The 15,340-nt window shown below is 46.1% G+C and overlaps 1 protein-coding gene across 2 annotated transcripts in view; it reads left to right on the top strand.

Annotated features, from left to right (window-relative positions):
• The window catches only part of MED13 (mediator complex subunit 13), a 411,382-nt gene that overhangs the window by 121,780 nt on the left and 274,262 nt on the right, over positions 1 to 15,340 (top strand). The window lies entirely within an intron of this gene.

Here is a 15,340-nt window from a genome sequence, read left to right as displayed (position 1 = left end):
ATTGTATTTAAACAATTAAGTGATAATGTCAGCAATTTGCAAAAAACTGTTGACGACATGAGACAGCCGGCAAATCAATTAGTGCCTGTCCAGGCGTCTCAGACACCGTCAGGGGCGCTAAAACGCCCGTTACCTCAGTGGGTCGACACAGACCCTGACACAGATACTGAGTCTAGTGTCGACGGTGACGAGACAAACGTAATGTCCAGTAGGGCCACACGTTACATGATCACGGCAATGAAAGAGGCATTGAACCTTTCTGACACTACAAGTACCACAAAGAAGGGTATTATGTGGGGTGAGAAAAAACTACCAATAGTTTTTCCTGAGTCAGAGGAAATAAATGAGGTGTGTGAAAAAGCGTGGGTTTCCCCCGATAAAAAACAGCTAATTTCTAAAAAATTATTAGCATTATATCCTTTCCCGCCAGAGGTTAGGGCGCGTTGGGAAACACCCCCTAGGGTAGATAAGGCGCTCACACGTTTATCTAAACAAGTAGCGTTACCGTCTCCTGATACGGCCACCCTCAAAGAACCAGCTGATAGAAGGCTGGAAAATATCCTAAAAAGTATATACACACATACTGGTGTTATACTGCGACCAGCAATCGCCTCAGCCTGGATGTGCAGTGCTGGAGTCGCATGGTCGGATTCCCTGACTGAGAATATTGATACCCTGGATAGGGACAATATTTTGTTAACTATAGAACATTTAAAGGATGCATTACTATATATGCGTGATGCACAGAGGGATATTTGCACCCTGGCATCAAGAGTAAGTGCTATGTCCATCTCTGCCAGAAGAGCGTTATGGACGCGACAGTGGTCAGGGGATGCGGATTCCAAACGGCACATGGAAGTATTGCCGTATAAAGGGGAGGAGTTATTTGGGGCTGGTCTATCGGACCTGGTGGCCACGGCAACGGCTGGAAAATCCACCTTTTTACCCCAGGTCACTCCACATCAGCAGAAAAAGACACCGTCTTTTCAAACTCAGTCCTTTCGTTCCCATAAGTACAAGCGAGCAAAAGGCCACTCTTTTCTGCCCCGGGGCAGAGGAAGAGGAAAAAGACTGCACCATGCAGCCGCTTCCCAGGAGCAGAAGCCCTCCCCTGCTTCTGCCAAGTCTTCAGCATGACGCTGGGGCTTTACAAGCAGACTCAGATATGGTGGGGGCCCGTCTCAAGAATTTCAACGCGCAGTGGGCTCACTCGCAAGTGGATCCCTGGATTCTACAGGTAGTATCGCAGGGGTACAAACTGGAATTCGAGGCGTTTCCCCCTCGTCGGTTCCTGAAGTCTGCTTTACCAAAGTCTCCCTCCGACAGGGAGGCAGTTTTGGAAGCCATTCACAAGCTGTATTCCCAGCAGGTGATAATCAAGGTACCCCTCCTGCAACAAGGAAAGGGGTATTATTCCACGCTGTTTGTGGTACCGAAGCCGGACGGCTCGGTGAGACCAATTTTAAATCTGAAATCCTTGAACACTTACATAAAAAGGTTCAAATTCAAGATGGAGTCACTCAGAGCAGTGATAGCGAACCTGGAAGACGGGGACTATATGGTGTCTCTGGACATCAAAGATGCTTATCTCCACGTCCCAATATACCCTTCTCACCAAGGGTACCTCAGGTTTGTAGTACAAAACTGTCATTATCAGTTTCAGACGCTGCCGTTTGGATTGTCCACGGCACCTCGGGTCTTTACCAAGGTAATGGCCGAAATGATGATTCTTCTACGTAGAAAAGGCATTTTAATTATCCCTTACTTGGACGATCTCCTGATAAGGGCAAGATCCAGGGAACAGTTAGAAGTCGGAGTAGCACTATCTCAGGTAGTGTTACGTCGGCACGGGTGGATTCTAAATATTCCAAAATCGCAGCTGATTCCAACGACACGTCTACTGTTCCTAGGAATGATTCTGGACACAGTCCAGAAGAAGGTGTTTCTCCCGGAGGAGAAGGCCAGGGAGTTATCCGAGCTAGTCAGGAACCTCCTAAAACCAGGCCAGGTCTCAGTGCATCAGTGCACGAGGGTCCTGGGAAAAATGGTGGCTTCTTACGAAGCGATTCCATTCGGAAGATTCCATGCAAGAACATTTCAGTGGGATCTACTGGACAAATGGTCCGGATCGCATCTGCAGATGCATCAGCGGATAACCCTGTCGCCAAGGACAAGGGTGTCTCTCCTGTGGTGGCTGCAGAGTGCTCATCTACTAGAGGGCCGCAGATTTGGCATTCAGGATTGGATCCTGGTAACCACGGATGCCAGCCTGAGAGGCTGGGGAGCAGTCACACAGGGAAGGAATTTCCAGGGCCTGTGGTCAAGCATGGAAACATCTCTTCATATAAACATTCTGGAACTAAGGGCCATTTACAATGCCCTAAGTCAAGCAAAACCTCTGCTTCAGGGTCAGGCGGTGTTGATCCAATCGGACAACATCACGTCAGTCGCCCACGTAAACGGACAGGGCGGCACGAGAAGCAGGAGGGCAATGGCAGAAGCTGCAAGGATTCTTCGCTGGGCGGAAAATCATGTGATAGCACTGTCAGCAGTTTTCATTCCGGGAGTGGACAACTGGGAAGCAGACTTCCTCAGCAGACACGACCTTCACCCGGGAGAGTGGGGACTTCACCCAGAAGTCTTCCACCTGATTGTAAACCGTTGGGAAAAACCAAAGGTGGACATGATGGCGTCACGTCTAAACAAAAAACTGGACAGATATTGCGCCAGGTCAAGGGACCCTCAGGCAATAGCAGTGGACGCTCTGGTAACGCCGTGGGTGTACCAGTCAGTGTATGTGTTCCCTCCTCTGCCTCTCATACCAAAAGTACTGAGAATCATAAGAAGGAGAGGAGTAAGAACTATACTCGTGGTCCCGGATTGGCCAAGAAGGACTTGGTACCCGGAACTTCAAGAGATGCTCACGGACGAACCGTGGCCTCTACCTCTAAGAAAGGACCTGCTACTGCAGGGGCCTTGTCTGTTCCAAGACTTACCGCGGCTGCGTTTGACGGCATGGCGGTTGAACGCCGGATCCTGAGGGAAAAAGGCATTCCAGAAGAAGTCATTCCTACTCTGGTCAAAGCCAGGAAGGACGTAACCGCAAAACATTATCACTGCATTTGGCGTAAATATGTTGCGTGGTGTGAGGCCAAGAGGGCCCCTACAGAGGAATTTCAACTGGGTCGTTTCCTTCATTTCCTGCAAACAGGACTGTCTATGGGCCTAAAATTAGGGTCCATTAAGGTTCGAATTTCGGCCTTGTCGATTTTCTTCCAGAAAGAACTGGCTTCAGTACCTGAAGTTCAGACATTTGTAAAAGGGGTGCTGCACATACAGCCTCCTTTTGTGCCTCCAGTGGCACCTTGGGATCTCAACGTGGTGTTGAGTTTTCTAAAGTCACATTGGTTTGAACCACTTTCCACTGTGGACTTGAAATATCTCACATGGAAGGTGTCGATGCTGTTAGCCTTGGCTTCAGCCAGGCGTGTGTCAGAATTGGCGGCTTTATCATATAAAAGCCCTTACTTAATTTTTCATTCTGACAGGGCGGAATTGAGGACTCGTCCTCAATTTCTACCTAAGGTGGTTTCTGCATTTCACATGAACCAACCTATTGTGGTACCTGCGGCTACCAGGGACTTAGAGGACTCTAAGTTGCTTGACGTTGTCAGGGCCTTAAAAATATGTTTCCAAGACGGCTGGAGTCAGAAAATCTGACTCGCTGTTTATCCTGTATGCACCCAACAAGCTGGGTGCCCCTGCTTCTAAGCAGACGATTGCTCGTTGGATTTGTAGTACAATTCAGCTTGCACATTCTGTGGCAGGCCTGCCACAGCCAAAATCAATAAAAGCCCATTCCACAAGGAAAGTGGGCTCATCTTGGGCGGCTGCCCGAGGGGTCTCGGCTTTACAACTTTGCCGAGCAGCTACTTGGTCAGGGGCAAACACGTTTGCTAAATTCTACAAATTTGATACCCTGGCTGAGGAGGACCTGGAGTTCTCTCATTCGGTGCTGCAGAGTCATCCGCACTCTCCCGCCCGTTTGGGAGCTTTGGTATAATCCCCATGGTCCTTACGGAGTCCCAGCATCCACTAGGACGTCAGAGAAAATAAGATTTTACTTACCGATAAATCTATTTCTCGTAGTCCGTAGTGGATGCTGGGCGCCCATCCCTAGTGCGGATTGTCTGCAATACTTGTATATAGTTATTGTTACAAAAATTCGGGTTATTATTGTTGTGAGCCATCTTTTCAGAGGCTCCCTTGCGTTTATCATAATGTTAACTGGGTTCAGATCACAAGTTGTACGGTGTGATTGGTGTGGCTGGTATGAGTCTTACCCGGGATTCAATATCCTTCCTTATTATGTACGCTCGTCCGGGCACAGTATCCTAACTGAGGCTTGGAGGAGGGTCATAGGGGGAGGAGCCAGTGCACACCACCTGATCCTTAAGCTTTTATTTTGTGCCCTGTCTCCTGCGGAGCCGCTATTCCCCATGGTCCTTACGGAGTCCCAGCATCCACTACGGACTACGAGAAATAGATTTATCGGTAAGTAAAATCTTATTTTCTCTAACGTCCTAGTGGATGCTGGGGACTCCGTAAGTACCATGGGGATAGACGGGCTCTGCAGGAGACATGGGCACTTTAAGAAAGAATTTAGGTTCTGGTGTGCACTGGCTCCTCCCTCTATGCCCCTCCTCCAGACCTCAGTTTTAGACTGTGCCCGGACGAGCTGGGTGCTTTTCAGTGAGCTCTCCTGAGTTTGCTGAGAGAAAGTATTTTGTTAGGTTTTTTATTTTCAGGGAGCTCTGCTGGCAACAGACTCCCTACATCGTGGGACTGAGGGGAGAGAAGCAGCCCTACTCTCTGAAGCTAGGTCCTGCTTATTAGGCTACTGGACACCATTAGCTCCAGAGGGATCGTACGCAGGATCTCACCCTCGCCGTCCGATCCCAGAGCCGCGCCCTCCGTCCCCCTCGCAGAGCTGGAAGACAGAAGCCGGGTGAGTATGAGAAGCAAAGAAGACTTCACAGACGGCAGAAGACTCTGTTCTTCACTGAGGTAACGCACAGCACTGCAGCTGTGCGCCATTGCTCCCACACACCTCACATACTCCGGTCACTGTAAGGGTGTAGGGGGGGGGAGGGTGGCGCCCTGTGCAGCATTTAGGACCACTTTTGGCAAAAGTTAAACATATATACAGCTGGGCACTGTATATATGTATGAGCCCCCGCCAAAAATTGCATATTTAAGCGGGACAGAAGCCCGCCGCCGAGGGGGCGGAGTTTCTTCCTCAGCACTCACCAGCGCCATTTTTTCTCCACAGCTCCGCTGAGAGGAAGCTCCCCAGGCTGTCCCCTGCAGATACACGGTAGAAGAGGGTAAAAAGAGAGGGGGGGCACATAATTAGGTGCAAAAAACAATATATAAACAGCAGCTACTGGGTTAACATTAAGTTACTGTGTTATTCCTGGGTTTATAGCGCTGGGGTGTGTGCTGGCATACAGACAGTATGTCTCTCCTAAGGGCCTTGTGGGGGAACTGTCTTCAAAAGGGGCATTCCCTGTGTGTGTGGTGTGTCGGTACGCTTGTGTCGACATGTCTGAGGAAGGCTATGTGGAAGCAGAGCGGGAGCAAATGAATGTGGTGTCTACGCCGACGGCGCCGACACCTGATTGGATGTATATGTGGAAGGTTTTAAATGATAATGTTAATTCCTTGCATAAAAGGGTAGAAAAAGCTGAAACCTCAGGACAGTCAGGGTCCCAACCTGTGCCTGATCCTATGTCGCAGAGGCCATCAGGGTCTCAGAAGCGCCCACTATCCCAAATTGTTGACACAGATACCGACATGGATTTTGACTCCAGTGTCGATTACGATGATGCAAAGTTACAGCCAAAATTGGCCAAATCCATCCGTTATATGATTATAGCAATTATGGATGTGTTGCACATCACAGATGAAATCCCAGTCCCTGACAAGAGGGTACATATGTATGGGGAAAAGAAGCCGGAGGTAACCTTTCCCCCCTCACACGAGCTAAATGAGTTATGTGAAAAGGCTTGGGAATCTCCAGATAAAAAACTGCAGATTTCCAAAAGGATCCTTATGGTGTATCCTTTCCCGCCAACGGACAGGTTACGCTGGGAATCCTCCCCTAAGGTGGACAAAGCTTTAACACGCTTATCCAAGAAGGTAGCCCTGCCGTCACAGGATACGGCTACCCTCAAAGATGCTGCGGATTGCAAACAGGAGGTTACCCTGAAGTCCATTTATACACATTCAGCTACCTTGCTGAGGCCGGCGATCGCATCGGCCTGGGTGTGTAGTGCTGTAGCAGCATGGACGGATACAGTGTCTGAGGAAATGGATACCTTAGACAAGGATACTATATTGACCTTGGGGCATATTAAAGACGCTGTCCTATATATGAGAGATGCTCAGAGACATTAGTCGACTGGGTTCTAGAATAAGTGCTATGTCAATTTCTGACATGACTGGAAAGTCAAATTTTTTGCCATATTTTTCCTCACAGCCTAAGAGAGCACCGTATTATCAAATGCAGTCCTTTCGATCACAGAAAAACAAGAAAGTCCGAGGTGCGTCCTTTCTTGCCAGAGGCAGGGGCAGAGGAAAGTAGCTGCACAACACAGCTAGTTCCCAGGAACAGAAGTCCTCCCCGGCCTCTACAAAATCCACCGCATGATGCTGGGGCTCCACAGGCGGAGCTAGGCCCGGTGGGGGCACGTCTTCGAAATTTCAGCCACAAGTGGGTTCACTCCCAGGTGGATCCCTGGGCAATAGATATTGTGTCTCAGGGATACAAGCTGGAATTCGAGGAGATGCCCCCTCACACCGATACCTCAAATCGGCCCTGCCAGCTTCCCCCCACGAGAGGGAAATAGTGTTAACTGCAATTCACAAATTGTATCTTCAACAGGTGGTGGTTAAGTTTCCCCTCCTTCAACAAGGAAGGTGTTATTATTCGACCATGTTTGTAGTCCCGAAACCGGACGGTTCGGTCAGACCCATATTGAATTTAAAATCCCTGAACATATACATGAAAAGGTTCAAGTTCAAGATGGAATCGCTGAGAGCGGTCATCGCAAGCCTGGAAGGGGGGGGGGATTTTATGGTGTCTCTGGACATAAAGGATGCATACCTTCATGTCCCCATTTATCCACCTCATCAAGCGTACCTCAGATTTGTGGTACAGGATTGTCATTACCAATTTCAGACGTTGCCGTTTGGTCTCTCCACGGCACCGAGAATATTTACCAAGGTAATGGCGGAAAATGATGGTACTCCTCCGGAAGCAAGGAGTCACAATTATCCCATACTCGGACGATCTCCTCATAAAAGCGAGATCAAGAGAGCAGTTGCTGATCAGCGTAGCACTTTCTCTGGAAGTATTACGGCAACAAGGCTGGATTCTAAATATTCCAAAGTCGCAGTTGGTTCCTACGACTCGTCTGCCTTTCCTGAGCATGATTCTAGACACAGACCAGAAAAGGGTTTATCTCCCAATGGAGAAAGCTCAGGAACTCATGACACTGGTCAGGAACCTATTAAAACCAAAACAGGTGTCAGTGCATCACTGCACTCGTGTCGTGCCATTCCCTTCGGCAGGTTCCATGCGAGGACTTTTCAATGGGACTTACTGGGCAAGTGGTCCGGCTCACATCTTCAGATGCATCGGTTAATCACCCTATCCCCCAGGGCCAGGGTGTCACTCCTGTGGTGGCTGCAGAGCGCTCACCTTATTGAGGGCCGCAGATTCGGCATTCAGGACTTGGGTCCTGGTGACCGCGGACGCAAGCCTCCGAGGTTGGGGTGTAGTCACACAGGGAAGAAATTTCGAAGGTCTGTGGTCAAGTCAAGAGACTTGCCTTCACATCAACATCCTGGAACTAAGGGCCATATACAACGCCCTACGTCAAGCGGAGACCCTGCTTCGCGACCAACCGGTTTTGATTCAGTCAGACAACATCACTGCAGTGGCTCATGTAAACCGCCAAGGCGGCACAAGGAGCAGAGTGGCGATGGCGGAAGCCACCAGAATTCTTCGCTGGGCGGAGAATCACGTAAGCGCACTGTCAGCAGTGTTCATCCCGGGAGTGGACAACTGGGAAGCAGACTTCCTCAGCAGACACGACCTCCACCTGGGAGAGTGGGGACTTCATCAGGGAGTCTTCGCACAGATTACAAGTCGTGGGAACTGCCACAGGTGGACATGATGGCATCCCGCCTCAACAAAAAGCTACAGAGGTATTGCGCCAGGTCAAGAGACCCTCAGGCGATAGCTGTAGACTCCCTGGTGACACCGTGGGTGTTCCAGTCGGTCTATGTATTTCCTCCTCTTCCTCTCATACCCAAGGTGCTAAGGATAATAAGAAAAAGAGGAGTGAGAACAATACTCCTTGTTCCAGATTAGCCACAAAGGACTTGGTATCCAGATCTGCAAGTAGTGCTCACAGAGGACCCGTGGCCTCTTCCTCTAAGACAGGACTTGTTGCAACAGGGGCCCTGTCTGTTCCAAGACTAACAGCGGCTGCGTTTGACGGCCGTATCCTAGCAGAGAAAGGCATTCCGGATTAGGTCATTCCTACGCTGATAAAGGCTAGGAAGGACGTGACAGCTCAACATTATCACCGTATATGGCGAAAATATGTTGCTTGGTGTGAGGCCAGGAATGCTCCTACGGAGGAATTCCAGCTGGGCCGTTTCCTTCACTTCCTACAGTCCGGAGTGAATTTGGGCCTAAAATTGGGTTCCATTAAGGTCCAGATTTCGGCCCTATCCATTTTCTTTCAAAAGGAGTTGTCTTCTCTACCTGAAGTTCAGACGTTTGTAAAGGGAGTGCTGCATAATCAGCCACCTTTTGTGCCTCCAGTGGCACCTTGGGATCTTAACGTGGTGTTGAGTTTCCTGAAATCCCACTGGTTTGAACCACTCAAAACGGTGGAGTTGAAATATCTCACGTGGAAGGTGGTCATGCTATTAGCCTTGGCTTCGGCTAGGCGTGTGTCAGAGTTGGCGACTTTGTCACATAAAAGCCCCTATCTGGTTTTCCATGCGGATAGAGCAGAATTGCGGACCCGTCCACAATTTCTGCCGAAAGTGGTTTCATCCTTTCATATAAACCAACCTATTGTGGTGCCTGTGGCTACTACTGACTTGGAGGATTCCGAGTTACTTGATGTGGTCAGGGCTTTGAAGGTTTATGTAGCCAGAACGGCTAGGGTCAGAAAAACAGTCTTTGTTTATCCTGTATGCTTCCAACAAGCTTGGTGCTCCTGCTTCAAAGCAAACTATTGCTCGCTGGATCTGTAACACGATTCAGCAGGCGCATTCTGCGACTGGATTGCCGCTGCCAAAATCAGTTAAGGCCCATTCCACTAGGAAGGTGGGCTCTTCTTGGGCGGCTGCCCGAGGGGTCTCGGCATTACAGCTTTGCAGAGCGGCTACTTGGTCAGGTTCAAACATTTTTGCAAAGTTGTACAAGTTTGATACCCTGGCTGAGGAGGACCTTGTGTTAGCTCAATTGGTGCTGCGGAGTCATCCGCACTCTCCTGCCCGTTTGGGAGCTTTGGTATAATCCCCATGGTCCTTACGGAGTCCCCAGCATCCACTAGGACGTTCGAGAAAATCAGATTTTACTTACCGGTAAATCTATTTCTCGTAGTCCGTAGTGGATGCTGGGTGCCCGTCCTAAGTGCGGACTTCTTCTGCAATACTTGTATATAGTTATGGTTGCATCAGGGTTTGACCTGAGGCACTGTTATTTGTCATACTCTTAACTGGTTGTTATCACATGTTATACGGTGTGATTGGTGTGGCTGGTATGAATCTTGCCCTGGATTACAAAATCCTTTCCTTGTACTGTCAGCTCTTCTGGGCACAGTTTCTCTAACTGAGGTCTGGAGGAGGGGCATAGAGGGAGGAGCCAGTGCACACCAGAACCTAAATTCTTTCTTAAAGTGCCCATGTCTCCTGCGGAGCCAGTCTATCCCCATGGTCCTTACGGAGTCCCCAGCATCCACTACGGACTACGAGAAATAGATTTACCGGTAAGTAAAATCTTATTTTCTTGGCGTTACCCGAGAAACACCCGTAGCAGATACGGTAAAAAGTGGCAGGACCATTTTTGTAGTTTTTTAAATTCTACACATTGGAGGTGCAATCCAAATTTTGATCCGATAGGGATGTTATCATTCACGCAACGCAAGCCACGCATCGCTGATGACGTCACTATGTCAACCACCTGTTCATCCCCTATGGGGAGGCTTATTAAAATTCTAATTATGGAATTTTCCCATTTCCCACCTGTGGAATACCAGTGTTAAATGGAAGTAAGAGAATTACTGATCAGTCTGAGTGAGGGTATGTGTGTGAGAGTATGTATGTACTATGTGTGTGTGTGTGTATGTATCTATATTCTCTAACATATAATATAGGTGAGACACTAATCAGGGTGAAAGTCGCACAACTGCAGCAAGTGTTTTGTTTTTTTCAACACACATTTTTAGCAAAACATGTAGTCAAATGTGAGTTTCATTTGCTAAGTATTCATAAATTTGAATGAAAAAAGGTAAGTTACAGATATTCCATACTCTGAAATGAGAAGTAACTGTTTTTGTGATGTTTGTTTGTATTTCTCCCAAATTTGCCTGGTGTCTGTTAGGCTTGGGCTTGTATCATCTTTAACATTCTAGCGTCACTAGATAATGTTAGCCTATTATATATGATTTATTTTGAGTAAAGTATGTATATTCAGAAATGGTGATCTGTGTCAGTTTGTCTAAAGCCATAAGCAAAAGAATGACTGATACGTGGTGTGTTTTATTCTTTGGGCAGTGTAGTGAATATACTGTGGCTCGTTAACATAAAAACTCTTTATTTGCTTGTCCTTGGTAGCTTTCCAGCCTCTGCTGGCAGTTGTCTTGTTTTCTTTTTTAGAAGCTGTAATAAGTAATGTTTTACATGATGAAGTGTAGTTCTGTGCTGTCAGAGCGCACAGCTTCTAAATGTATTCTAGATAGTTTATTGCTGCATTATGGTGTCACTTCAGTATGCTTGCACAGATAATACTCTACGATAATACTCCACTTTATATTGATCCCTGTGCTATTTGGTGTTTAAGTCTCTACCATTTCTATCAGCTAATAAGTTAAGCAGAATTGCTGTTTTTAAGGCTTTTTTTTTCTTCCCCCCCCTTCATTTTATTTTCCATAACCTTATCTATTCTAGCATATGCTGGTGAAGTTTATTTTGCTGTCAAGCTGTTATACACAGTCCAGCAGGGACAAATGTCACCAAGTAATCGTAAACTGGCCACCAGGGCTGGAAAAACAGTTCTTGTACAACAAAATATATAATTTATTTTTTTAATTAAAAAAAAAAAAGAATGAATGGTATTAGAAACCTTGATTTAACCATGTTTTAATGCTTTTTAACAGTAATATGTTATATTTTGATTTGATCTATTTTACATGTTTAAATCCAATTTTTTACGGCTTATTCCTATTACATCTGAATATGTAGATATACTAAGGGGTATATTCAATTGAAGTCGGATCCATTCCGACCTGGGCTATTCAATGACATCTCAATTCGACTTTTAAAAAAGTCGAATTGAGATGCGGGAGGGGAGACTGGGGAGAGCAGCGCTACGGCAGCGGTTATATAGCCGCTGCTGTAGCGCTGCTCTCCCCCGTCTGCCCGTGGCTCTCCCCCAGTCTCTCTGCCTCTCCCCGTCCCTCCTCTCTGTCCCAGCAACACAGCCGCCGCTCACTGCAGCGTCCACCCTGCTCCAGCAAGCGAGGTCTCGATTGCTGGAGCCTTGTGGACGCTGCTGTGAGCGGCGGCTGTGACATCCTACAGCGCTGCTCACCCGGTCCCCACCTCGGCTCTGCCCATCACACTTCGACTTAAAAAAAAAAAAGTCGAATGGAGATGGTCGAAACAAGCACGTGGATCGGCAGCTATTCCGCCGATCCACATGCTTTTGAATAGGTCGGAACCCCTTTCCGACCTAAAGTCGAAACCTGACGTCTTTTCGACAGACGGCAGCTTTCGACTTCAATTGAATATAACCCTAAACACATTACATACAAAGTACACTCTGAGATAAAGGAAATTGAAAATAATGAACATTGAATTTAATGTAAGTCTTATTAATGAGTAGAAATACAAAATGGAAAATGCTAAAGCGCTTTTCAGAAAAAACACACAAAGGTGCACTGGGCTTGCCACTGGCATTAAACATTTTGAATATACAGGTTGAGTATCCCATATCCATATATTCCGAAATACGGAATTTTTTGAGTGAAACGGAGATAGTGAACCCTTTGATTTCTGAGGGCTCAATGTACACAAACTTTGTTTAATACACAAAATTATTTAAAAAAAATATTGTATTAAATGACCTTCAGGTTGTGTGTATTAGGTGTATATGAAATACTGTAAAAATTAATTATATGTTTATACAGAAACTTTGTTAAATGCACAAAGTTATAAAATATTGGCCAAAATTACCCTCAGGCTGTGTATAAGGTGTATATAAAACATAATTGCATTCTGTGCTTAGTCTTTGGTCCCATCACTATCATATCTCATTATGGTATGCAATTATTCCAAAATACAGAAAAATCTGGTCCCAAGCATTTTGGATAGGATATACTCAACCTGTATACACTAGTTTTTTTTTGTTTTTGTTTAAACCAGCCAACCATGCTCTGTAATTTTGAGAATATTAACTGTGTGTTTTTTTCCTTTCCTATGGGATTGTTGGAGGTGAAGTTTGCTAGGAGATTTAGCATCTTTAATATCTGGTTCACCCTCCATATATATATATATTATCTATCTTTTGTTTGTGATATACTGCATTGGTTCAGCTTACTCAGATGAAGCCCACAGGCAACAAGAATGTTGAATAATACCAGGGGACTCCCGTATAATAATTTTTGTTTGTAAAGAAGTGACAACGTTGTGCCTGTAGTCACAGCAAAATTAAAAAAACAAACAAAAACCTTTCGTTTAATCCATCCAACCCTGCTGGCCACATTTATTAACCAGTTGCCTGGCATGGTCGCATCAGATGCGACCATGCCTGCAAGTGCTCTATCTGACCTGGTCGCACAGGATGCGACCAGTCAGAGAGTGTTAGCAACGGCAGGGAAGATAAACTTCCCCCCGCTGCTGCTGTGAGATGGACCGGAAGGTCCCTCTGCCTCCCTGCACTCTCCCCCTGTGTCTGCCATGCTGCCGATCTCTGCTGATCGGTCAGCACGGCAGGATCCCCCCCTCCAGCGGCTGCAGCCGCTGGGGAGAGTAAATTAACCCTCCCAAGCCACCACCCCCTGCATACCTGCAGGCTGTCTTGGCTTTCAAAATGAAAGCCGTGATAGTCGCGATGTTCCGATGGTCGCAATGTTCCCGATCGATGTTTGGGGGAAAAAACATTTACAAAAAATCCCTTTTTTTTTTTTTTTTTTACTAAATTCATTTGGGATAGGGTTAAAGTCATGTTCTTCACTTAATTCACTCATTAAAAAAAAACGACAATTTCGGAGCGGTTTTCAGCGAAATAAATCGTCAGTTAAGTGTTAATGTGCACCCAGCCTGACTTTGCCACTGACGGCTGGGACCCTGCAAGCGGCGATGCTGTGTCAGATTGGGGGAGAGCCGTGCGGCAGGCTGACTGGGTATGTTGCTAGCGATCTGCAGGAGTGTGCATATCATGGGTAAACACAAGACCATAGGTCTGCAAACTCGGACCTCATTACCCCACAAGGTGCATGTTTTGCAGGTAACCCAGCAGGTGCACAGGTGTATTAATTACTCAAGAGACACATTTTAAAAGGTCTGCAGGTGGAGTTTATTATTTCACTTGCAATACTGTGAGGAGACCTGCAAAACATGCAGTGTGTGGGGTAATGAGGACCAAGTTTGCAGACCTATGCACTAGACCACAGGTTCTCAACTCGGTCCTCAGGACCTCACACGGTGCATGTTTTGCAGGTCTCCTCACAGAATCACAAGTGACATAATTAGCTCCACCTGTGGACCTTTTAAAATGTGTCAGTGAGTAATTAATACACCTGTGCACTTGCTGGGTTACCTGCAAAACATGCACTGTGTGGGGTCCTGAGAACCACTGATCTAGTGTGAACCTGGCTTGAAAGATTCTTTTCAACCAGCCAATTAGTTGGTTTGTTGGAATGAATATCTGGTAATTGTATGGGAGCCATTAATTACTGTTGGCTCCCAAATGCCAGAAAACCGTTTTTATCCAATAAACCTGAACTACAGTTTTTGTCCTTTTTCCAGTGTTTTGTAGCATCAGCCTAATTGTCGTTTTGCACACATACATTACCAGACTTTCATTCCAAGTTAGTCAACTAGTTGGCTGGTTGTAAAGATAACCTTTAAATGTGTGGCCTGCTTTCATCTATACAACCTGCTTAAAACACAGGCTACAGTTTGGGTTTCAGGAGGATATATTTGACAAAAATTAAGAATTACCATTTTCAATCTTAAATAGTATTAATCTAAAAGCATGCTTTGATGTTCCAATCACTTGATGCCTTTCAATTAAACAATAGTTAATGAATGACTCTAAAAGAGGTCCAGCAATTTATATGGCTGCTTTTTTCATAGTTGTAATTTGCATAACTATGATGTGATCTACAGCAGTCAAAAATATCTGCAATGAAACAGTGCATGTGTGCTATATTGACATAACTGCTTAATTCAATATGAAATTTGTTAAATGGGAAACATCTTGTATAGAGTTATGTGCTTTATCTGATTACATAGTGAATAAAACTTATTGGGGCCGATTTAATTGCTTTTACCCATGGCTACCACCAGGAAGTGAAAAACGGAGCGGTTCAATTGTTTCTCCGTTTAGACACCCAGCAACCACAGGCATGACCTTTTCTTCTCGAATCCTCCTTAGATGCAAGAAGAAATGTGCGATAAGTCAGCTCTTTGGGAGTCTAAACAGTTATTTGGATGCTCGAAGCAGGACTTCAGAAGGGTGTCTGTGTGCAATATGTGCTATATGCTTGTGTGCCAAATAACCATTGAATACAAGGAAAAAGGAAAACATGGATTAAGTAGGAATACATGAACGGAATTATGAATTTGGTGAAAGAAGCACGTTCATGTTGCTAGATGTATGACTTCCTAACATTGAAACGTTGCCTGATCATCCGCATCCAGGATTAAATACATGCAGGATCTTTAAATATGACTACATGGAGCCATAGTGCTCTGACAATAGATAATACCTAGTTACTAAGGTTGGTTACACACCAGAGGGAGATGT

The sequence above is a fragment of the Pseudophryne corroboree genome, chromosome 2 (genome assembly GCF_028390025.1).
Source record: "Pseudophryne corroboree isolate aPseCor3 chromosome 2, aPseCor3.hap2, whole genome shotgun sequence".
Lineage (NCBI taxonomy): Eukaryota > Metazoa > Chordata > Amphibia > Anura > Myobatrachidae > Pseudophryne > Pseudophryne corroboree.
This window is presented reverse-complemented; position numbering and strand designations above follow the sequence as displayed.